The sequence below is a fragment of the Mustela nivalis genome (assembly GCF_964662115.1).
Source record: "Mustela nivalis genome assembly, chromosome: 4".
Taxonomy (NCBI): Eukaryota; Metazoa; Chordata; class Mammalia; order Carnivora; family Mustelidae; genus Mustela; species Mustela nivalis.
In genome coordinates, this window is record NC_139023.1 from 58,483,097 (window position 1) to 58,508,415 (window position 25,319).

The window sequence follows — 25,319 nt, forward strand, 5'->3', positions numbered from 1 at the left end:
AACCGTTCTCATTAGAGAGAAATGTAAGCAAATGTAAAGACACAGTATTAAACCATAAATGCATAAAATTAATTGTAATATGCACTGTACTCTTGTAACAATTTTGTAGCCACCTCCTGTTGCTACTGCAGTAAGCTCACATGTTACAAGCATCAACTTCAAACACCTGTGATGCTAATCACCTCCACTGAGCGCTTCCTCTCTCCAGCAAATTGTATATAGAAGTAAAAAGTAATCTTTTGTGGTTCTCACTATTAGTAAAATTAGGGGGGAGTCAAAAGTTCTACATGGATTTTTGACTGCACGGGGTTCAGCATCTTTAACCCTCGTGTTGTTCAAGAGTCCACTGTACACGGTTCTGTAGGTGGCTTGTAACCGGTCCTGACCCATTGGGCAGGGTGTGCACAGATTCTACCCTGGTCTGCAGAAGGCTTTGTGGAGGAGGTGAATGTTGAAGGAAGGGTAGGAACAAGCCACACAAATAAGTCAAAGTTCTCATCATTGCGTGGCTCCACTTTTGGGTGTTAACAAAAACACATCTCATTTCTTCTCCAATATAGGTTTGCTTGACCCAGTTGCTGAGGAGGAGGTGGGGGAAGGTACTGATTAAAGTCTTACTAAGGCAAAGCAGTATAATCTGCCAGGTTTTAGGCTAAGCACAGTGGGGTACTAACAAAGGTGCCTAAAATACTTCCTGTTTGAGGAGAGCTCAAAAATCAGTGCTGAGTGAAATATGTCAAGCAGAGAAAGTCAATTATCATATGGCTTCACTTATTTGTAGAGCATAACAAGTAACACGAAGGACATGGGGAGATGGAGAGGAGAAGGGAGTTGAGAGAAATTGGAGGGGGAGATGAACCATGAGAGACCATGGACTTTGAAAAACAATCTGAGGGTTTTGAAGGTGTCGGGGGTGGGAGTTGGGGGTACCCTGGTGGTGGGTATTATGGAGGGCACGTATTGCATGGCACACTGGGTGTGGTGCATAAACAATGAATTCTGTTACACTGAAAAGAAATTAAATTTATTTTAAAAAAAGGAAAAAATGCAACAAAAAATGAAAAAACAATAAAAACTGAAAATAAACATCTCAAAAAAAAAATTAGTGGTGGAAAAGGCATGTAGATCAGTGATCCTCTGCCCTGTGATACCTGCTATAATGGAGGCATTTATAGGACCTGAGACCACAGCGAAGGGAAGAACTGAGTCTCAGAGAGACATCTGAGGATAGTGTCACAGAGGAGCCCATAATTAGGTTGGAGACTGAAGGATAAGAAAAAGCCCACCAGGGGAGGAAATGGGTTGAATTCCAAGCAGAGGAAAGGGGAGGTGCAAGGCCCAGAGCCTGGGAAAGACACAAATTCTGGGAATGGTGAGAAGCTGAGCGCTGATAGATCATGGGGCCTAGGAGGGGATGCAGATAGGAAGTTGGGAGCAAACTGTGTAGGAACTTGAGCATCATGCTTGCGAAATGGGGCTGCAGGGCCAGTTGTAGAAAATGGTGAGCCTGATAAGCCTCTAAGCCAGATGCGGGTTTTACATGCTCTTGAGACCTCTCTCCCTGTTGGATTCCTAGAGTAGGTTACAGGCAGAACCTGCTCTCCCACCCCCTGTTCTCTCGTGTCAAGATGCAGCACAGTTCATTTAATGAATGAAGGAATTTACCAATGGACCATTCAACTTTGGGAAAATAAAATTTTGCTTTTCTTTTGTTTACAGCTCAAAGTTAGTGGATATTATTATGTATGTGCTTCAAGTATGTTGGTTTTCCTATTTTGGGAGGTTATTCCTTCCTTCCTTTCCTCCCTTTCTTCTCCCGTGCCCTCCCCTCCCTAATCCTCCTTCCTTCCTTCATTCTTTTTCCCTCCCTTCTTTCTTTATTCTATAAACTTTAATTAAATACTTACTATGGCATGCTTTCAGTGTTACCTCAGGATAATGGCATGGTGGGAAAGCCATAGGCTTTGGCATCAGGTGTATCTGGGTTCATATCTTTGCTCCCTTTATTTTTCAGCATTCAATCTTTTCAAATCTTCACTATCCTGATCTGTAACATATGATTAATAAAATTTTATTTTAGGCTTTGTTGGGAAAACTGAGACTTAGAGATATTTAGTAAACCCTGATTAAACTGATCAAATAATGAAAAATGTTTTTAGACCAACATTTTGAATGCTTTGAATCAGATATCTATCTATCTATAGATATAGATATAGATCTTATATATACATTCTTTTTTTTTAAGATTTTATTTATTTATTTGACAGACAGAGATCACAAGTAGGCAGAGAGGCAGGCAGAGAGAGAGAGAGAGAGAGAGAGAGAGAGAGAAGCAGGCTTCCTGTGGAGCAGAGAGCCCAATGCAGGGCTCGATCCCAGGACCCTGAGATCATGACCCGAGCCGAAGGCAGCAGCCCAAACCACTGAGCCACCCAGGTGCCCCTTATATATACATTCATATATATATATATATATATCTTAGGATCCATTCTGTTCAGGGTATTTGGCATGAGGTAAGAGATCAATCTGAGATATTTAAATGATAGTTCCTTTAAATAAGTGAACAAATGAAAAGAACCCAGAGTGGAGCCGGGCACAGAGTCAGTTCTCATCAGATTCTTTTATTATGTAATTATCCCTAGTCACATGAAAATTGTAAGATAGTTAATTAGCTCTTAAAGACTTTCTTTTTCTCCAAAAAATGTGCATTCCAGAAACTGGTCTTATTTGATTTTGAAGTCAAATCAATGCATACACACACACACACACACACACACACACATACATATATGGAGAGCTGTATGTGATGGTTTGAATGATCATTCAGCAATATTCACTTTTCTCCTCTCCAATTGTGGGCAGAGTAGACTGATTAACCCCTTGGATTTTGAACTTCGACAAATGGTGTATTTTGGCCAATGAAATGTTAGAGGACAAAATATAAGCAGAGACTTTAAATGTTTTTATGTAGTTTGGCTTGGCTCTGGGCTCCAGTAGCCACCATGGGAAGAGAATGCCCTACGTGCATGAGAGAGGTATACTAGGCCTGAACATCACCTGAATATTACCTGCAGCTAAATCCAGCTCACCCAAGGCACAAAGCAGAGTTGCTCCAGCTGTGGTTCCATCCATATTGATGGTAGCCACTTATTTTTGGGTTGGCTTGTTAGGCACCATTACTGAGAAAATTGTTGCCTAATGCGCTATGCACACATCCTTTGTATCTAGTGCCCTGCACCCTGTATCTCTGCATCTAAGTGTTCTTACTCAACCTGGTATTATGCAACACCTGTTGCTTGACTTTGGGAAACAATCTTTTTATAGTTTCATATTGATCTGAGTAGACCGAGCTCTTCAGTTTTGGAGGTAGAATGTCATGACTGTAATGTTATTTATTCTGGTCTCAGCAATCTTATAGATGAAGAATCCCAGAGGGAAAGCACTTTGGCTAACATCTGACTGTTCTTAAAGGGACAAAGGGAGAGTGTAGGCATCCTGACTTGCCCTTCCTTGCATCTTTTCCTTCTGCAAAATAACTTATAATCACGTGAATCGATGTTTCAAGATACTGTAAATCTGCTTTAGCAACAGAGAAAGAGTTGATATGCAGATAGGGAGGGAAGGTGAAGGCATCAGCCTAGTGGTGCTGAGGGAAGCTGAAATCGATAGGTTCGTCAGGCATTTGCATGGCTAGACATAAAGGCTCTTCTGAAGTGTGCAATCATTGGACTTGTTCAAAGAATTTCTCTGGGAAGAAAGGGGATGAAATTAAGCCATGGGAGTTTTGGCCAAGTCATGAAAAAACATTTTCCAAAAGAGCTGTTAATTTGATGGTGGAATGAGTCACAGCTCATGGGCAGGGCTGAAAATCCCATCAGCTGAATTACTCAAAACTTAACTGGACAATAAAAAAATGTATGGTTGAGGCAACTATCCATGCAGGGTTAGGCCAAAAAGACACCGTGTCCCTGTTTGAACTTTTCCTTTGGATTTTCAGGACAAATCTGCATGGAAAATTACCTGGTACCTCAAATCAAGAGAATGTTGGGGCCAGATTATTTCAATACAGAAGACTTTCCTCATTTCACATGTTTTCAGGGTCAGATTCACTGAGTGGCAACTGAACTTTCATTATTATTATTGTGGCAGGCCTAGTACCTACTGGTTAGGAGTTGGGAAGATACAGTTTCTCAGTGAAACTAAACCTTGAATTTCCCATTTTATAGAATAATATGGTACTGTTTAATAATGCAGATATCACCATGGAGCTTACTAACTGCAAGTGTGCAACAGTGTGGTTTTAAAAATAGAATCCTGGTTATCACAGCTTTGTAATATAGTGTGATCACCAAGATAGCATGGTACTAGCACAAAAACAGACACATAGACCCATGGAACAGAATAGAGATCCCAGATATGGATCCCCTATTCTATGGTCAAATAATCTTCAACAAATCAGGAAAAAATATCCAATGGAAAAAAGTCTCTTTAATAAATGGTGCTGAGAAAGTTGGACAGCTCTGTACAAAAGAATGAAACTGGGATATTCTCTTACACCACACATAAAGATAAACTCTAAATAGATGAAAGACCTCAATGTAAAACAGGAATTCATCAAAATCCTAGAGGAGAACATAGGCAGTAACCTCTTCCACATCGGTCACAGCATTAGCTTTTAAGACACGTCTCCAAAGGCAAGGGGAACAAAAATGAAAATGAACTCTTGGGACTTCATCAAGATACAAAGCTTCTGCACAGAAAAGGAAGCAGTCAACAAAACAAAAAGACAACCCATGGAATGGGAGAAGATATTTGCAAATGACACTACAGATAAAGAGCTTATATCCAAGATCTATAAAGAACTTCTCAAACTCAACACCCAAAAAACAGACAATCAAGTAACATAATGGGCAGAAGACACAAGCAGACACTTCTCCAAAGAAGACATAAAAATGGCTAAGAGACACATGAAAAATTGTTCATCATCATAGCCATCAGGGAAATTCAAATAAAAAACACATTGAGATACGACCTTATACCAGTTAGAAGGCAAAAATTGACAAGGCAAGAAACAACAAATGCTGGAGAAGTTGTGGAGAAAGGGGAACACTCTTACTCTGTTGGTGGGAGTGCAAATTGGTGCAGCCACTTTGGAAAACAGTGTGGAGGTTCCTCAAAAATTTAAAAATAGAGCTAGCTACCCTATGACCCTGTAATTGCACTACTGGATATTTACCCCAAAGATACAGATGTAGTGAAAAGAAGGGCCATATGTATCCCAATGTTCATAGCAGCAATGTCCACAACTGCCAAACTGTGGAAAGAGCCAAGATGCCCTTCAACAGATGAATGAATAAAGAAGATGTGGTCTATATACACAATGAAATATTACTGAGTCATCAGAAAGGATGAATACCCAACTTTTGCATCAACGTGGGTGGGACTGGAGGAGATTATGCTGAGTGAAATAAGTCAAACAGAGAAAGTCAATTATCATATGGTTTCATTTACTTGTGGAACATAAGGAATAGCATGGAGGACATTAGGAGAAGAGAAAAATGAAGGGGGGCAGAAATCGGAGTGGGAGATGAACCATGAGAGACTTGGGACTCCGGGAAACAAACAGAGGGTTTTAGAAGGCGGGGGAATGAGGAGGGTGAGCTTGGTGATGAGTGTTAAGGAGTATACAGATTGCATGGAACATTGGGTGTTATACACAAACAGTGAATCATGGAACACTACATCAAAAACTAATGATGTACTGTATGGTGACTAACATAACACAGCAAATAAATAAATAAATAAATAAACTTGCCAAAAAACCCATTAGAATTCTGGTTTTAAAATTGTTCATCCTTAAATATACTGTGGTCCTTTTCATCTGAAAAGGATAATTTTATCTGAAGGATCTGTACCCGATCCCAAAGGATTAGTGTGGGTCTTCCTAGGCCTGTAAGCAATTCTCTGACTCCAGGTGGGTGTTTTACTATTCAACTCCTTTCCAACATCATTTACCTGGAGACAGCGTTGGATTCTCCAGGGCAAGGGCTTCGTCCCACAAGACTGTCCTCACTGAGATGCCAGTCACAAGTCCAGGAAGTTCCCAGTGTTTCTGACTGATTGGCTGCATATCAGGCATAGTTATGTACCCCTCCAGGGCCTCAATTAATTTGCTTGAATGGCTCATAGAAGTCAGGAAAACTGTTTCCTCACTAGATGAATTGTTTTTTACAAAAGATATGAATCAATAGCCAGATGAAGAGATACATAATGTGATCCCCTCAGTCAAAGAGCTTCTGTCCTGGTGGAATTTGGGGCCTGGCACAATGGCACACAGATGCATTCTGGTTCACCAATCTGGAAACTCTCCAAACCCAGTCCTTTTGGGATTTTATGGGGAGCTTCATTACACAGACAGAACTGATTATAACTTCGACCATTTGTGATTGATTCAACCTCCAGCTGCTCTCCCCTCCCTGGAGGTCAGCAGGGTGGGAATACAAATTCCACCCCCCTAGTCACATTGTTGGTTCCCCTGGCAGCCAGTGACCATCCTTAGGTGGGGTCCAGAAGTCACTCATTAATGTAACAAAAGGCCCCTCTATTGCTGTCATCACTTAGGAAATTGCAAGGGCTTTAGGAGCCCTGTGCCAGAAATGGGAATGAAGACAAAATATATATATTTCTTCTAATAAGTCACAATATCACACCCTCCTTAGTGTTTGTTTTTAAAAGAAAAAACATGCGATGTGTCTCTACATGGTGGTAAAACTCCTCAGGGAGGCCCTGTATTGCACTCTGGTTCAGGGCCGATGGGAAACTCACAAATACCAATTCTTTTCAGAGGGCTTATTTCACCCTGCCACTGTGCATTCCCTGGTGTTATTGTTTTATTAACATCCATCTTCCTCATTAGTCGGTAAGCTCTTCACTTAATGTCTGATTCAGTGAGTATATCAGACTGAGGGCGATGCTCGGTTTCTAGTGATTCTTCCTGAGGCCTTTGTGCTTACACCCTCCTGTGTCTTCTGTGACGTGGCATGTAGCTGTCTTCAGGTAAGTCCAAACTCCCCCTGGTGGCCCTGAAGACTTCTCGCACTGTTGGCTCCTCCTACCCAAACTGACTCTTCCCTTTCTAATTCCTACTCGGAGCTCCATTTTTCAGTCATCACGGGACTTGTATTTCTCTAATAGAAGGATCTATTTTCTCCTCCTTCTTCTATCTTGCTCATGTTTCTCTTTGGGTTTGCATTATGTTACAAAGCAAAATTCAAGTCAGTAAATTTGAAGATCTAATTGGCTTTATTAAGTGATTCAAGAACGGCTCAGCATACCACCCAGCAAGTAGCTGATCTGAGGAGTTGTACAAAATGGAAGGTTTTTAGACAGGAGGGTGGGACAAGGATGTTACTAGCAAAAGAAAAGCCAGCATAATTTCAGGCCAGGTCATCTTTTAGGGGGCAGAGATAAGAGAAGGGTAGGATGGTTTATAACGTGCAGATGACCTCACCAGTGCTGATCAGGAAATTTCAGGTTGAATTTTTTTTTTTTAAGATTTTATTTATTTATTTGACAGAGAGAGACAGTGAGCGAGGACAAGCAGGGGGAGTGAGAGTAGGAGAAGCAGGCTTCCCACCGAGCAGTGAGCCCAATGCGGGGCTTGATCCCAGGACCCTGGGATCATGACCTGAGCCAAAGGCAGACGCTTAATGACTGAGCTACCCATTTGCTCCCAGGATGAATGTTAAAAGGTCTCATTCCTGGGAGAGGTTGAAACTGTCAGTTTTTCTCTGTTGCTATGGGGAGCAAATGACTTTCTATTTGGGGCCTGTTGTTTCTTTCTTAACAGTTTCCTATGATGACAGTAACAAATTACCACAAACCTGGTGTCTTAAAACAATAGACTTACTTATTCTCTCACAGTTCTGGAGACCAGAAATCTGAAATCTGGGTCGCCACAGGACCATATTCCCTCCAGAGGTTCTAAGGAATAATCAATTCCTTTCCTCTTCTAGCTTCTGGTGTTGGTATTCCTTGGTTTGTAGCCAGATCTCTGCTTTGTCTTCACATTTCCTCCTCTGTGTGTCTTCTCCTTTACATCTTACAAAGATTTTGGTCATCAGATAAAGGTCCATTTAATTTGATGCATAAAATTAATCATCACAGTTACACAGAATCACTTCTATTGCATTCTGTTGGTTAAAGTTCATTACCAGCCAAGATTCAAAGGTTGTGGATAGAGACTCCATTTCTTTCAGAGTCTGTGTACTTTACCACAGAAAGGCAAGCATGTTTCTGCGAAATGTGTGTGACTTGATCCTACCTTATATCCATTGATTTAGAATTGAGGAAGTGGGCCCCAGAAATCTAGATGCTTTCAAAGCTTTCTCAAAGATCGTAATTCCAATCATAGTTTAAGGACCCGTGTCGTGGGCAATAGAAAATAATCTCCCTGTTGGTTCTGGATTCTTTACCAATACAATTTTTTTTCCTTTAAGATCTGGACCCATCTATCCAGCTTCATTGTCTATGCCTTTGTATTTATTGCCTACTTTTCTTTTCTCTCTTTTAAGTTCTCTGCTTTTCTAATTCTATCTCAGTTACATCATCTTGAAATGAGTCTATTTCATCATACAAAAGTATGGCACTTTCTTTTATTTTTAATTTTTTTTTGTTCTTTTTCTTTTTAATCTTGAAAGTGTGCTAAATTGTTTTATTTTTAAGATGTTCTTTTAAATTTTAAAATAATTTTACATTTATAGGAGAGTATGCTCCTTACCTGTTTTCCCTTATCTTGAATAGGTAGGCATGGTTCAGTTGTTGAATAATTCCCATTGATACCATTCTATTCAATAAACTACAGATTTTATTTGGAATTTACTAGTTTCTCACAGGGACTTCTCTTTTTTTATTATTTAGTCACTGTATAGTACATCATTAGTTTTTGATATAGTGTTCAATGATTCATTAGTTACATATAATACCCAGTGCACATCACAGCATGTGCCCTCCATAATACCCATCACCCAATCACCCCATTCCCTTACCCCCTCCCCTCTGAAGCCCTCAGTTTATTTCCAGGGGTCCATAGTCTCTCACTGTTCTTCTCCCTCTTTCATTTCTCCCTTCAGATTTCCCTCTTCCCTTATGGTCCTCTGTACTATTATTGCTCATGTTCCACACATGAGTGAAACCATATGATAATTGTCTTTCTCTGCTTGACTTACATCACTTAACATAATCCTCTCCAGTTCCATCCATGTCCATGCAAATGGTGGGTATTCATCCTTTCTGATGGCTGAGTAATATTCCATTGTATATATGGACCACATCTTCTTTATCTGTTGAACAGACAGTTCGCCAAAGAAGACATGCAAATGGTTAACAGATACATGAGAAAATGCTCAACATCACTAGCCATAAAGGAAATACAAATCAGAACCATGATGAGATACCACCTTCCACCTATTAGAATGGCAAAAACGAACAAAACAGGAAGGGCATCTTGGCTCTTTCCACAGTTTGGCTATTGTGGACATTGCTGTTATGAACCTTGCGGTGCATGTGTCCCTTCTTTTCACTACATCTGTATCTTTGCGGGTAAATACTTAGTAGTGCAATTGCTGGATCATAGGTTAGCTCTATTTTCAACTTTCTGAGGAACCTCCATACTGTTTTCCAGAATGCCTGTACCAGCCTGCATTCCCATGAACAGTGTAAGAGGTTCCCTTTTCTCCACGTTCTCACCAACATTTGTTGTTTCCTGTTAATTTTTGCCATTCTAATTGGTGGAAGGTGGTATCTCATCATGGTTCTGATTTGTATTTCCTTGATGGCTAGTGATGTTGAGCATTTTTTCCTGTGTCTGTTAACCATTTGCATGTCTTTGGAGAACTGTCTGTTCATATCTTCTGCCTATTTTTTGACTGCATTATTTGTTTTTTTGAGTGCTGAGTTTGAGATGTTCTTTATAGATCTTGGATATCAGTCCTTTATCTGTAGTGTCATTTGCAAATATCTTCTCCCATTCCGTGGGTTGTCTATTTGTTTTGTTGACTGCTTCCTTTGCTATGCAGAAGCTTTTTATCTTGTCCCAAGAGTTCATTTTCATTTTTGTTTCCCTTGCCTTTGGAGACGTGTCTTAAAAGAAGCTGCTGTGGCCGATGTCCAAGAGGTTGCTGCCTATGTTCTCCTCTAGGATTTTGATGAATTCCTGTTTTACACTGAGGGCTTTCATCTATTTAGAGTTTATCTTTGTGTGTGGTATAAGGGAATGTCCAGTTTTCTATATGTAATTGTCCAGTTTTTCCAGCTCCCCTTATTGAAGAGACTGTCTTTTTACCATTGGATATTTTTTCCTGATTTCTAAAAGATTAGTTGACTGTAGAGTTGAGGATCCACATCTGGGCTCTCTATTCTGTTCCTTTGGTCTATGTGTCTGTTTTTTTTTTTTTTTTTTTTTTCTTTCCCCAATACCATGCTGTCTTGGTGAGCAAAGCTTTGTAATATAGCTTGAAGTAAGGCAGAGTGATGCCCCCAGCTTTGTTTTTCCTTTTTATCATTCCTTTGGTGATTTGGTCTTTCTGGTTTCATACAGATTTTAGGATTATTGGTTCCATCTTTTTGAAAAATGCCAATGGTATTTTAATAGGGATGGTACTGAAAGTGTAAAGGTATCTTATGGTTTTTGTTGTTATTGTGAATGGAATCAATTCCTTAATTTCTCTGTTTACCAATAATGTATAGAAAAGCAACTGATTTTCTGTACATTGATTCTGTATTCTGCCATATTGCTGAATTGCTGTGTGAGTCCAAGTAATTTGGGGGTAGTCTTTTGGGTTTTCCACATAAAATATCATGTCATCTGTGAAGAGAGAGTTTTTCTTTTTTTGCCAATTTGGATGTCTTTTATTTCTTTTTGTTGCCTGATTTCTGAGGCTAGGACTTCTAGCACTATGTTGAACAATAGTGGTGAGTGTGGACATTCCTTTTGTGATCCTAACCTTAAAAGGAAATCTCTCAGCTTTTCTTCATTTTTAAACCCCTGTGGGCTTTTCATAGATGGTTTTTACGATACTGAGGAATGTTCCTTCTATCTCTATACTCTGAAGAGTTTTAATCAAGAATGGATGTTGGAATTTGTCAAGTGCTTTTTCTGAATCAATTGGGAGAATCATATGGTTCTTGTCTTTTCTTTTATTAATGTGCTCTATGACACTGAGAGATTTGTGAATATTGAACCACCCTTGCATCCCAGGAATAAATACCACTTGGTTGTGTTGTATAATCCTTTTAATGTACTGTTTAATCCTATTAGCTAGGATCTTGTTCAGTATTTTGTTATCCATGTTCATCAGGGATATTGGTTTATAATTCTCCTTTTTGATGGGGTCTTTGCCTGGTTTTGGGATCAAGGTAATGCTGGCTTCATAGAGTTTGGAAGAATTCCTTCTGTTTCTAGTTTTTGAAACAGCTTCAGTGAAATAGGTATTATTTCTTCTTTAAATGTTTGGTAGAATTCCCCTGGGAAGCCATTTGGCCCTGGACTTCTGTTTTTGGGAGGTTTTTGATTACTGCTTCAATTTCATTACTTGTTATTGGTCTATTCAGATTGTCTATTTATTTCTGTTTCAGTCTCGTTAGTTTGTAAGGAAGTTTCCAGGAAGTCTTCCATTTATTCCAGATTGCTTAATTGGCGGACATTTGCTGGTAATAATTTTTAATAACTGTTTCTATTTCCTTGGTGTTAGTCATGATCTTCCCCCTTTCATTCATGATTTTATTAATTTGGGTCCTTTCTGTTTTCTTTTGATTAAGATTGGCCAGTGGTTTATCAATCTTATTAATTCTTTCAAAGAACCAGCTTCTATTTTCATTGATCTGTTCTACTGTTTTTCTGGTTTCTATTTCATTGATCTCTGCTCTAATCTTTATTATTTCTCTTCTCTTGCTTGGTTTAGGTTTTATTTGCTGTTCTTTCTCCAGCTCCTTTAGGTGTAAGGTTAGCTGGTGCATTTGGGATTTTTCTAATTTTCTAAGAGAGGCTTGGAAAGCTATGTATTTCCTCATAGAACTGCCTTTGCAGTATTTCATGGGTTTTGGACTGAGTATTTTCATTCTCATTAGTTTCCATGAATTGTTTAAGTTCTTTAATTTCCTGGTTGATCCAATCATTCTTTAGCAGGATTCTTTTTAACTTCCAAGTGTTTGAATTCCTTCCCAACTCTTTCTTGTGACTGAGTTCCAGTTTCAAGGCATTGTGGTCTGATAACATGCAGAGAATAATCTCTATCTTTCAGTATTGGCTGAAATCTGATTTGTGACCCAGTATGTGGTCTGTTTTGAAGAAAGTTCCATGTGTATTAGAACAGAATGAGTATTCTGTTGTTTTAGGGTGGAATGTCCTGTATATATCTATGAAGTCCATTTGATCCAATATGTCATTCAAAGCTTGTTTTTTAGTTGAATTTTGTTTAGATGATCTGTCTAATACTGAGAGTGAAGTGTTAAAATCTCCTACTATTAATTTATTATTGTCACTCTGATTCTTTATTTTGGTTAACAGCTGGCTTATGTATTTGGCTGCTCCCATGTTGGGGGCATAGATATTTACAATTGCTAGATTTTCTTGTTGGATATACCCTTTAAGAGTGATATAGTGTCCCTCTGGATCTCTTATTAAAGTCTTTATTTTAAATTCTAGTTTGTCTGATGTAAGAATTGTGACACCAGCTTTCTTTTGATGTCCATTGACATGATAAATAGTTCTCCATCCCCTCACTTTTATTCTGGAGGTGACTTTAGGGTCAAAATGAGTCTCTTGTAGACAGCATAAGGATGGGTCCTATCTTTGTATCCAATCTGCAACCTTGTATCTTTTAATGGGAGCATTTAGGCCATTCACATTGAGTTACTACTGAAAGATATTTATTTATTGTCATCCTATTGCCTGAATAGTCCCTGTTTCTATGGATTTTCTTTGTAGATTTCTGATCTATATTACTTTTGGGGTCTTTCTTCTATTATAGAATCCCACTTAGTGTTTCTTGTAGGGCTGGCTTGGTTGTCACAAATTCTTTCGGTTTCTGCAGGTTCTGGAAGCTCTTTACCTCTCCATCCATTCTAAATGAGAGCCTTTCTGGATAAGGTATTCTAGGTTGCATGTTCTTATTATTTAGTACACTGAATATGTCTTGCCAGCCCTTCCTGGCTTTCCAGGTTTCTGTTTATAGGTCTAAAGTTATTCTGATATTCCTCTCTCTGTTTGTAAGAAATGTCTCCTCCCCGCCCCCAGCTGCTCTCAGGATGGCTTCTTTGGTTCTAAGATTTGTGAGTTTTACTATTATATGTTGGGATGTTGGTATGTTCTCCTTGATCTTGGAAGGGGTCCTCTCTGCCTCTTGGACATGAATGGTTGTTTCATTTCCCAGATTAGAGAAGTTTTCAGATATGATTTGCTCAAATATACCTTCTAGTCCTCTCTCTCTCCCTCTCTCCATCCCCTCAGGGATCCCAATGATTCTGATATTGGAACCTTTCATGGTGTCATTAATCTCTCCAAGTCTGTTCTCATAGATTTTAAGATGTTTGTCCTAGACCTCCTCCTGTTCATTCCTTTCTATTAGTTTATCTTCTAGATCACTGATTGGTTCTTCTGCCTCATTTAGACTGCATCTCATTCATAGCATTTTTAAGTTTGGCCTGATTAGCTCTCATTTCTGCCCTTATATATTGTCACTGATGGTTTTCTTAAGCTTAGCTATTGACTTCATAATTGCTACCCTGAAGTGTTTCTCTTAACATCTTGCTTATATCCATATCCACCTCTGGGAGAGGTGATTGTCTCTGGTTCTTTTCTTTGTTGGGAGTTCCTTCTTCTAGTCATTTTGTTGAGAGGTGGTTGAGGGGATGTAGAGTCCAAAATATCAACCACAATCCAGATAAGATACACCCTTGAGACTTCAGATATTCTGCTTGTGGAGATCCAGATATGTATTCTTACATCTCAGGTTGATTTTGTGGGTGTTCAGAATGGTTTGGTAGATATCCAGCTAAATTTAGGGCACCAGTTGAATTGGAAACCTCTACTCCTCTGCCATCTTCCCCCCTCCAATCATAGGGCCTTTTTTTGGTTCATATTATAAGATTGAATCCAGGAAATTGCTTTTATTTAATTGCGATGTCTCCTTAGTCTCTAATCTATGACAATCTCTCACTTTCCTTGTTTTTTATTATCTTGACAACTTTGAAAATTGCTGGTCAAGTTATTTTATAGGCTGTCCCCCAGGGTTTATCTGATTTTTTTGTTCTTTCTTTTATTTTTATTTTATTATTATTATTTTTTGGTATTATTTTATTGGGAGTTTGCATTTGTGGGAAGAATTCTACTGAGATGAAGTGTGCTGCTTTTTTAAAAAAATGTATTTTATTTTTTCAGTGTTCCAAGATTCATTGTTTATGCACTACACCTAGTGCTCCATGCAATACGTGTCCTCTTTAATACCCACCACTAGGCTCACCTAACCCTCCCACCCCCTCCTCTCAAAAACCGTCAGTTTCAAAACCACATTGAGATGAAGTATGATTCTAATCATGTCATGTCAGGGAGGACACGAGGACAACATGAGTTACCATTGGGGATATTAACATCCATCACTTGTTTGTAGTAATATCCACCAATTTTCCCCACTATAAAGTTGTCTTCATAGCTCTCTACACTATTCAATGGAAGTGAGGCACTATGCTCTACCTCCTGCTCTCAAGGGGAGGGAGGTTAAGCTGTTCCTCCTGGACAGGTAAGTGTCAGGTAAGGGATTCTTCTATAGGCAAGATTCCAAATAATATATGTTTCGTCTTTTAAGTCAAGGAATTTTCAAAGTAAGGACATTAAATAAAATGGAGACTCATGAGAGTATTGGGCAGGAAAAAAATGAATTCCACTTTCTCCAACTGTATCCCATTACAAATCTTCTTTTCTTCAACTAGGCCTACAGTGTGGGTACTATCTTTAGGATCTATTGAAATATCATATGCTGTCTTGATAAAGATTATTTCCTGAATTTGGAGGGTCTCTAAGTCAGCTGCCTACACCAGACCTTTAAAAATCAAGTGAAAAAGACCATGCCATGAAAAGTACAATTGCTCGCATTTCCATGGAAACTGGAATACAAAGGGGCTGTTTGCCTAGAGAGGTCTGTTTATTTTATTTTATTTTATTTTTTAAAAAACTATCAAGAATAACCCTTTGAAATGTGACATTCTGTTTTCACAAGCGCACTCAAGGTGTCAGACAGAGCCCAATTTTATATTCCTTGAAAATAGAGTGCACTGCAGTGTTTGCTGGACTTTTCAACATGTCACTTTCAACCAATTTTATGTACAAATGGGTTACAGTCCCATGAAAATATTCAGAAAAAGAGGAAACTGTTTCCAAAAGGAGTATTAAGTATTATTACATTGAAAGCCATTCAGAGTGGAAAACCTTCCCACTCAACCTCCGTCTTCTGGAGGAGCAAAGAACCAGAGTATTTCTAGAAAATGGGAGAGTCTCATCTTTACCAATCAGCTGTCTAGGGGGAACTCAGTTAAATTGGTCATTAATCTCTCCTCCTCTAAAATCATACTTGGTTTGGTGACATGATCTTGGAATTGCTTTCAAAGGCACCCTTAATCCCTTGTCTTAATGGCTATCCAATATGGCTCCAGGATTACCATGCTTATCCCAAGACCAGGTCTTCATATCCACAGAGAATTTATTACATAAGTTACTGAGAAATGCTGGATTACAAAGTAATCCAGGAATCACTTCCATCTTTAAAAGAATATATTCACTTAGAGCACTGAGGACTGGCTTCTTAGATCTGTCACTTAAAAATATGCCCCTCTCACACTGATGTAGTTCTGATGCAACCATGTCTGAACAGCAGCATTTCCAGGTTGTGTCAAGGCAAGAAGTAGGGATAATTTAAGGTGACAGGGCCAACTTTAAAACAGAGGCCCAGTGTTCCTTATTTTGGGGACTGGGCTCAAACTGAGCTACTTTTTGGCATCTAGAACTTTTTAGAGAGTTTCTCAAATTTTACTCTCCACTCCCAGGAAAATGAGGCTTTCCACCAACAGCACAGATGGAATCTTTGCCCAGAGAAAATTTCAGGGACTTGAATTTGAGGGACATTATAGGAATTAAGAGGAGTTTTGTTGATTCCCCAGAGCTTTTTCTTTGACAGTGTCTTTTAGAATTGGAAATATTTTATACTCATATATTCTGTATGCAAATTTTTATATGTCAAAATGAAATGCTCTTAATGTTTCATCTTTTGAAGTGGAAATCAGAAGTGACCAATCCTTGGAGAAATTATGAGCCAGGTGGAAGACCCAGTCTTCCCTTTCATTGCACATTTCCCTTGTTCCACCTTTCAGCCATGTAACCCTCTGGTAGAGTGTCTTGAATTGTGTCTCCTGCTCCCAAAAGCTACATTCAAGTCCACACTCCCAGGAGCTGTGAATGCAACCTGATTTGGAAAAAGGTCCTTGCAGATGTAATTCAGTTAAGGATCTTGAGATCAGATCATCTTGGATTAATAGAGAAGATGCTAAATTCAGCGGCACATGTCCTTATAAGAGAGAGAAGAGGAGAAGATGCAGACACAGAGGAGAAGGCCCAGTGAAGTCCCAGGGGAAGATGGATGCCAAGATTGGACTTCTGTTTCCACAAGCCAAGAAGCATCTGGATTCACCAGAAGAGACAGAAAAAGATTCTCCTTCAGAGCTTCTGGGAGGGATGGTTTGTGCCAAAACCTTGGTTTCAGACTTCTGTTGTCTAGAGCTGGAGATAATACATTTCAGGTATTTCAGTTGCCATGTTATGGGGATGTGTCTGACTGCTCCTGGAACTTTATATACCTGTGTTCTCTGTATCATTCTTGTCATCCTTGCTCCTTGGGAAACCCCTTTTATTCATTTATTTTCTGCTTACTATAGTCTAGGCCCTGGAAATATAAACACCAAAAGGGTGAGTCAGTGCCTTTGAGGAGTTTACAGTCTGGGAGTGATGGGAGAGGGAGGTGGGTCTCTCACAGCCCTAACTGGCAAGAGCAGACACTTGCAGATCCCTGGGTTAACCTGTGCTTTGCCCATGGCAGAGCTTCTCAGCCTTGACACTATTTTGATATTTAGGATGGATAAATCTTTGTCATTGGGCTGCTCTGTGGGTTGTGGGATGCTGAGCAACATTTCTAGCCTCTGCCCCCTAGAAGCCAATAGCATGTCAAACCCCTCTCCACTACTACAATCAAAACTGTATCCAGATATTGCCAAATATATATCTCCTGTGGAAGCAAAATTGTATCTGGTTGAGAATCACAGATGTATGTGTATGGCATTTCTCTGCCTGGAACACTACTGCCCTTGAGCAGTTGGTAAGCTATTCCTGTCTTTCTGGATACTCAAACATGGGTGCTTCTCCTTTATTCCTAAGGCAGTCTGCGCTAACCTTGCTTAAAGCAGTGATATTACCTTGCTTCATTTTTCTGTCTGAACCTCTGCTTTCTTGTCCTTAAAGTTTTCCAAGAAAAGATGTATGTCTTTGCATGTCTGTTCCCCTCCCCCCCCACACCTAATGTTTGTTATGTTCCTTACACGAGTAAGGAAAGACTTACTGGGGTCACATTGTGAGGCCCGCAAAGGAGGCAGATGTGCATGGCCCAGTAAATGCTTTATTTCCAGAAAGGGCTTTGTCCTTACACTTTAGTCCAGGCTCTCAAGGAGCTGGATGGAGCCTTCTGAGGACCACAAAGGCTTCTTTTGTGCCCTCAAGCCTAAGGCTGCAATTTGAGCAGTGTGGGCAACTTCTGAGACCCTGTTTCTGTAGGCAGGCTTCCCCATGCTTGTTCTGTGGCTCAGCAGTCCCTTGAGCCAGTCCTCAGAGAAAGGGTCTCCTGGTCATTAATATTGAGGAAACTTTGCCCCTGTTCCCCCTCTCAGAAATTCACAGTGCACATTAGTAAAGATGAGAGACTGAGATAGAATTTGTTTCACATTATTCAGATAACCATCTTCTAGACTTTTGGACTGAAGAACCTAAGGCATCTGAGAAATATACAACATCTTAACATATATTCCGGGAAATGATAACTTAAATTCATACCCTAATAGTATCCATCTTAAGCAACACCTGCACACTGGCCCACATTCCTTTTTGTTTCTGTTTTTGTTTTTGGTATGTTTTTAGATTTAAATTAGTGTCTGTATATTGGGAGATTTCTCCTAAAAATGGGTTTAGGGGTTTCCTTAAATTTTTTTTTCTTTTCCTATTTGGTATCAGTTGGATGGGACTTTCTTCTCATTTTAAAGGAGAAGATTAGTTGATTGTAGAGTTGAGGGTCTATTTCTGGACTCTCTATTCTGTTCCATTGATCTATGTGTCTGTTTTTGTGCCAGTACCATGCTGTCTTGATGATGACAGCTTTGTAATAGAGCTTGAAGTCCGGAATTGTGATGCCACCAACGTTGGCTTTCTTTTTCAATATCCCTTTGGCTATTCGAGGTCTTTCCTGGTTCCATATAAATTTTAGCATTATTTGTTCCATTTCTTTGAAAAAGATGGATGGTACTTTGATAGGAATTGCGTTAAATGTGTAGATTGCTTTAGGTAGCATAGGCAATCTTCGACAAAGCAGGAAAGAATGTCCAATGGAAAAAAGACAGCCTCTTCAATAAATGGTGCTGGGAAAATTGGACAGCCACATGCAGAAAAATGAAATTGGACCATTTCCTTACACCACACACAAAAATAGACTCAAAATGGATGAAGGACCTCAATGTGCGAAAGGAATCCATCAAAATCCTTGAGGAGAACACAGGCAGCAACCTCTTAGACCTCTGTCGCAGCAACATCTTCCTTGGAACAACGCAAAAGGCAAGGGAAGCAAGGGAAAAAATGAACTATTGGGACTTCATCAAGATCAAAAGCTTTTGCACAGCAAAGGAAACAGTTAACAAAATCAAAAGACAACCGACAGAATGGGAGAAGATATTTGCAAACGACATATCAGATAAAGGACTAGTGTCCAGAATCTATAAAGAACTTAGCAAACTCAACACCCAGAGAACAAATAATCCAATCAAGAAATGGGCAGAGGACATGAGCAGACATTTCTGCAAAGAAGACATCCAGATGGCCAACAGACACATGAAAAAGTGCTCCATATCACTCGGCATCAGGGAAATACAAATCAAAACCACAATGCGATATCACCTCACACCAGTCAGAATGGCTAAAATCAACAAGTCAGGAAATGACAGATGCTGGCGAGGATGCGGAGAAAGGGGAACCCTCCTACACTGTTGGTGGGAATGCAAGCTGATGCAGCCACTCTGGAAAACAACATGGAGGTTCCTCAAAATGTTGAAAATAGAACTGCCCTATGACCCAGCAATTGCAATATTGGGTATTTACCCTAAAGATACAAACGTAGTGATCCAAAGGGGCACGTGCACCCGAATGTTTATAGCAGCAATGTCCACAATAGCCAAACTATGGAAAGAACCTAGATGTCCATCAACAGATGAATGGATCAAGACGATGTGGTATATATACACAATGGAATACTATGCAGCCATCAAAAGGAATGAAATCTTGCCATTTGCGACAACTTGGATGGAACTAGAGAGTATCATGCTTAGTGAAATAAGTCAAGCAGAGAAAGACAACTATCATATGATCTCCCTGATATGAGGAAGTGGTGATGCAACATGGGGGCTTAAGTGGGTACGAGAAGAATCAATGAAACAAGATGGGATTGGGAGGGAGACAAACCATAGTGACTCTTAATCTCACAAAACAAACTGAGGGTTGCTGGGGGGAGGGGGTTTGGGAGAAGGGGGTGGGATTATGGACATTGGGGAGGGTATGTGCTTGGGTGAGTGCTGTGAAGTGTGTAAACCTGGTGATTCACAGACCTGTACCCCTGGTGATAAAAATATATGTTTATAAAAAAATTAAAAATTAATTAAAAAAAAATAAAGGAGAAGAGTTTTCCTCAGTGAACCGAAGTCACCACCATGCCCTTTTATATCCCTAATGAGAGCAGAGGGTGAGATACCTTTTATCATATGCTCATACTCTCGTTTTTACTGTAAGTAGAGAAATACTGCCCTCTAGGAAATGGGGGCAAAGAGAGATAGGCTTGAAGGCTGTGTTTCAAGAAAAAAATGGGAGCAAAGGTCTTGACTGTCTTAGACACAGACAGCATCACCTTGTGCATGCCTTCCAGAGAGAGAGTAAGGGCACAGGAAAGGAAATCGCAGGCAGTGCTGATCAAGGGAAGTAAAAGAGCCTATCCTTCCAATGTCTAAAGGGTCTTGGCACCCAGGATCCCAACCAGAAGTGGGCCATCTTCCACTCCTTTAGGAGAGATACTCTAAAAAAAGTCTCCTCTAAGGGTGCCTGGGTAGCATCTGCCTTTGCCTCAGGTCAAGATCCCAGGGTCCTAGGATGGAGCCCTGCCTGGGGCTCCTTGTTGAGCGGGAGTCTACTTCTCTCTTTCCCTCTGACTCTCCCTTTGCTCATGCACACTCTTTCTCTCAAATAAATAAATAAAATCTTAAAGAGAGAGAGAGAGAGAGAGAGGCATAGAGAGAGAGAGAGTTTCCTCTAAATAAGGAGTTGCCACAGAAGTGAGAAATCTTTGGGGTTGGTACAATGATCCTGCTGAGTATGAGAAGGATGCCTTCCTTGCTGGTGGGCAGAAGGGGATACACGAGCAAAGATATTGGAAGGTGCAGGGCATGTCATGTTTGGGGCAAGACCTGATTAGTTGTTGCTGCCACCCTGGGGGTCTGGAGTGGGGATTTCACAATAGACAGAGAGAAAAGTAGATAGGAATTGAAAAGTTTCTCATGGATCCAGGGTGTCTGGACTGGAAGAATGTTAGCACACTGAGGATCACCCCTTGTGATACCTAAAACTTGACCTGATTTGTTCACTCATGTCAAGAAATAATGACCATTAGATAAAACTAAAGAGGTGGGGTGAAGAGCACAAAGACTTAAGCCAGGAAGGAGTCTGGAACATGGCAGACACCAGGGCACCTGTGGGGCAGGGGTCCTCCATCCCAAGTGCAGACACATTGTTTTTTCCCTCTCAGCCAGTCTGGCTGAGGGACCATGGAGACATGAATTTAGTGCTCTTGGATCAGCCAGGCATTTAGACTTGAGTGTCAAGATCCAGGATCCCGGATTCTGTCACATGGAGCCTGTCTTTGTAAAACTTCACTTTCCCCTGAAGGAGTTAACATGGTGTCTCGGAGTGACCAGTGCAATTAAAATGTCATTTAGACTCTTGGAGAATAATCTGGCTCCAGATTTTAAAGGGCCTCAAATAAGATCTGGTGGGCCCTTTAGGGAGTGAGATAACATTGTTATTGGTGTGAAAGGGGGGTGATGGAGCACAGGGTCATGGTCTAACCCAGGGGAGATAAATCTCCCTGCACCCAAGCAGCGTCCTGGCCATCTCCTTGTGCTGTGGGCTTTATATACAGGCTCTGAGTTGTGATTTCTTAACCCATTCTCACTTGAGCCACTGGTACCCACGAAGGCAGATCTGTACAATCTCATATTCCAGGAAGTCAATGTAATGTCACAGGCCAATGAAATTGACTAGTCTGACAGGAACACACAAACAATCAGGACATAAGGCTGCACCCCACATCCCCCTGCCATGTTTATTTAGGAGTGGAGGTCCATTAAGTGCTCTGTGATGGCCTTCTGATAACACACCCACCTTTGCAGGCTGGCTGGGGCTGGATGTCTGCCCTTAAATGTGACAGCTGACATTTTTGGATACACTTAAAGATGGGCTTGCCCGCCACAGTGCAGAGGACAGAAACCACACATCTTAAAGTTGCAACCTCTCTCATCTGTGCTTAGGAACAAGTGGTTCTTTTCAGGGCTCTCCATTTATCTTGAGGGTCTCTTTTCTCTGTAAGAATATTGCAAATTCTGGCATGAGAAATCGAGGCTCTATTGCTGCAGGGAGCAACATTTCAGCAGATGTTTATGGGATGTGTCAGAAAAATAATGCCGAGATGCATACACTTTATCAACAGTGTACATCTTGAGGGACAGAGCCCCCCGAATCCTTTGCCATCTTCCACTTTGATTGTCAGGAGTCATGTGTCTGAAAGTCTGAAAACTGAACTGCAGCTTTTGAGACCACCAACTACCTACCGAGGCACATTTCTGTTAGTTCCCTGCAGGTACCCTTGTGCTCTCCCTGCCTGAACTTCATCCCTGTCTTGTTCATTGCTCCTTGCCCCGTACCTTGCTAAGAATGACCTATCTTTGATCTTTTTATCTTCATTGATTCATTGATTGATCAATTCACGTAATGTTAACTGAGTGCCTGGCACTGACTTCCCTGGTGCAAAAAATGTTGCAGTAAATTACTTAGAAAACTCCTAGGTCTTGTGGAGTTGACATTCTGTGTAGGGCAAGGGGAAAGACAGAAAATAAATATCTAAATCATTGAGTAAAGATGCATGTTTCTGGGAGTAATAAAAGCCATGAGAGAGTGAAACGAATGGAGTGAAGGGACAAAATGGAGGTGAAGAGGGGTCTGGTTTAAGTTAGGTGGTCCAGGAATGCATCATGGAGGAGGGAGCTGAGATGGGGACAGTATGGAGGAGCCCTGTGGCTCAGAAGCTGATGTTCCATTTGGTGGGGGGTGGTCTCCTCCCTCTCCCCCATCCTGAGGACAGGATTGGGTTTGGATTGGTTGACAAACATCAGGAGGCCTGGAGGGAGGTAAGGGTATGAACCAAATTGGGGAGAGATGGGGGCTGTTGGTGAGAAATCCAATCAAAGAACTAGGGAAGGCCAAGGGCATGCAGGACCCTGAATGTCATGGTTAAGGGATTGGATTCAATTCAAGGTAGGTGGGGGAGCCAGAAGAGCACGTGAGCAACGTGGATGGGATGGGATGTACATTAAATCAGTGTTGTATCCTTTCTGAACCACGAGAGACTATGGACTCCAGGAGTCAAACGGAGGGTTTCAGAGGCGAGGGGTGGGGGGATGTGTCAGCCTGGTGATGGGTATTGAGAAGGGCACATATTGCGCAGAGCACTGGGTGTCATATGCAAACAATGAATCATGGAACACTACATCAAAAACTAATGAAGTACTCTATGGTGACAACATAACATAAAAAAAAAATAAAAAGCACCCCTACTTAAATTAATAATCTCAAAAGAAAAATCAGTGTTTTATCTCTCGGTTCTTTTGTGTCCATTCAGATGTGCTGTGAACTGTTTGCAACAGAAGGAACCCGGAGCTCAGCATGTGATGGTGCACTAATGAGGGGGACCACCTTCTTGTCCATGGCCCGTGTACTCCACGAGGACAGATATCATGCCCGGGTTGGCCCTATTTCTCCACTTTGCACACAGTGCTTCGTCAATAAATGTCTACTGCTTTGACCATAATTATAAGCTCCTAGAGGTTAATAACATTTGCCCAATTTATTTTGTAAAATTCCAAAGGGCCCTTCAGAAAAGTTCTTTGATCCGAATCTTGAAACAGTGGTATTAATGGATCATCACCCAGATAGCCCCCGCTAGTTGGGAGGGTAATCAGGGTGAACTTGACCAAAAGAATTTATTCAAATCACTCCCCTTGGTCAATTAGTTTCCTGCAGATGATTTTAGAATATTTCTTAAATGTGTCAGTGTTCAGGCAATGAAAACGAGTTTAAAAGCCCAGACTCCTTCTTGTTGCAGGGCCCAGAAAACACACACACACACACACACACACACACACACACACACACACACACACACACACACAAACACACACACATTTTAACGGCTGCTCCCCTAACTTCAAAATTAAACGTATTACATTCTTGGGAGTACGATTTCAGCTTCTTTACATTTATGACACAAATGGAGTCATTTGCCCTCACTTCAGTCCATAAAGGCAAGACTCATTAGAAGGAGGAAATTTCCTTTATCATTAATGGGCCACACTCACATGATAAATCCGGCTTTGCTTCTCCCACCCCCTTTCCCGAAACTTCGATTCTCATTTTAAGCAGTTCCCACATAGACTATTTATCTTCCACATTTCCCCAACTCTCAATAGTACCATTATATCCTTTATTTGGAATCATAAAACTTTGAGAATAAAAAAGAAGCAAATTAATCCTCCCAGGGGAGAGAGGGAAGAGGGATCCTGCCAGCGTTTAACTTGTAGGATTGGACTGGCCTCGAAACACAGTTTTCTTTTTCAGCAGCTTAGCTAGTGAGGGGGAAATGAATGGTTATGACAGAGAGTCCTGAAATAAAATGCAGAATTATGCAAACGCGTTAAAATCTGACATCTTGAAATAAAAACTGTTGAAAGCCCGAGGAATAAACAATGCGGGCTGGAAGGGGAATGTTTCGAAGCGTCGAATGGGTCACTCTGCTTTTATTATTCACAGCGGAAAAATAACCTCGATCATGATGTGAAAACCACAATTTCCTTTATTTGTGGATCATGCCAGATTAAAAAGCATTCAGGGAAGAAGTGTGGCTGGGGGAACTGAACGCTGTCGGAAGAGGGGAGCACTCAGGGTCCAGAATCCTGTCGCGGACGCTGGCTTTCTCTGTCCCGTTGCCTGAGTCGCTTAACCTCCTGATGACTCCCTTCCCATCATCAGGCTGGAATTAAGGAGTTGGACTTTCCTCTGGGGCCTGAGATCTGGATTTCCTAACAGCCAACTGGATAGCATGCTTGCCCATTGCAATTTGCTCTAAGGAGTCTCAAGGTTGTTGTGAAAACAAGCGGTAAAAGTCCGGCTGCCACCAGAACAGCCAATGAGAAAACCTACGTTAGAGAGTGTCTCCAAGTGAATCTCCAGGTTTGGGGTTCTGGAAACACAGATTCTATGGCTAGGGAAACCTTTATCATTTTATTTTATTTTTATGACTTTTTCAATTGTGAGCTAGAGTCCCTGGATAATAGCTGAATATTGCGCTCTTAAAGTCAAATGAAAACTGTTGAGTTGAGAAGTGGTATACAAGCAGGATATAACAGCTTAGAAGGATTTCAGAGATAGTCTGGTCGAGCTCTTTCATTTTGCAGAGGACGAACTTGCTGATGCAGAAAGTTTGAATGACCTCCCCGAGTTGGTGGATCCACAGATTTCTTGGTTGGCACTGACTTTGAAACAGGATTTTGATGGTGGCTTAATTAATCCAATAATTTGAATAGGAGTCCTTGAAGAAGGCTGGTGAGACCACAAGGTTTCCGCATTGCAGTAAATTTGATGGTGGGCC

General features: G+C 40.7%; 1 long non-coding RNA gene across 1 annotated transcript in view; it reads left to right on the top strand.

The window, feature by feature from the left end:
- Positions 1-23,473, top strand: part of LOC309863030 — a 29,983-nt gene extending 6,510 nt beyond the window's left edge. Inside the window, exon 3 of the long non-coding RNA XR_014310861.1 lies at positions 23,295-23,473. This is a non-coding gene — a long non-coding RNA (uncharacterized lncRNA). The remainder of the gene's footprint in view (positions 1-23,294) is intronic.
- Positions 23,474-25,319: the final 1,846 nt, after the last annotated feature.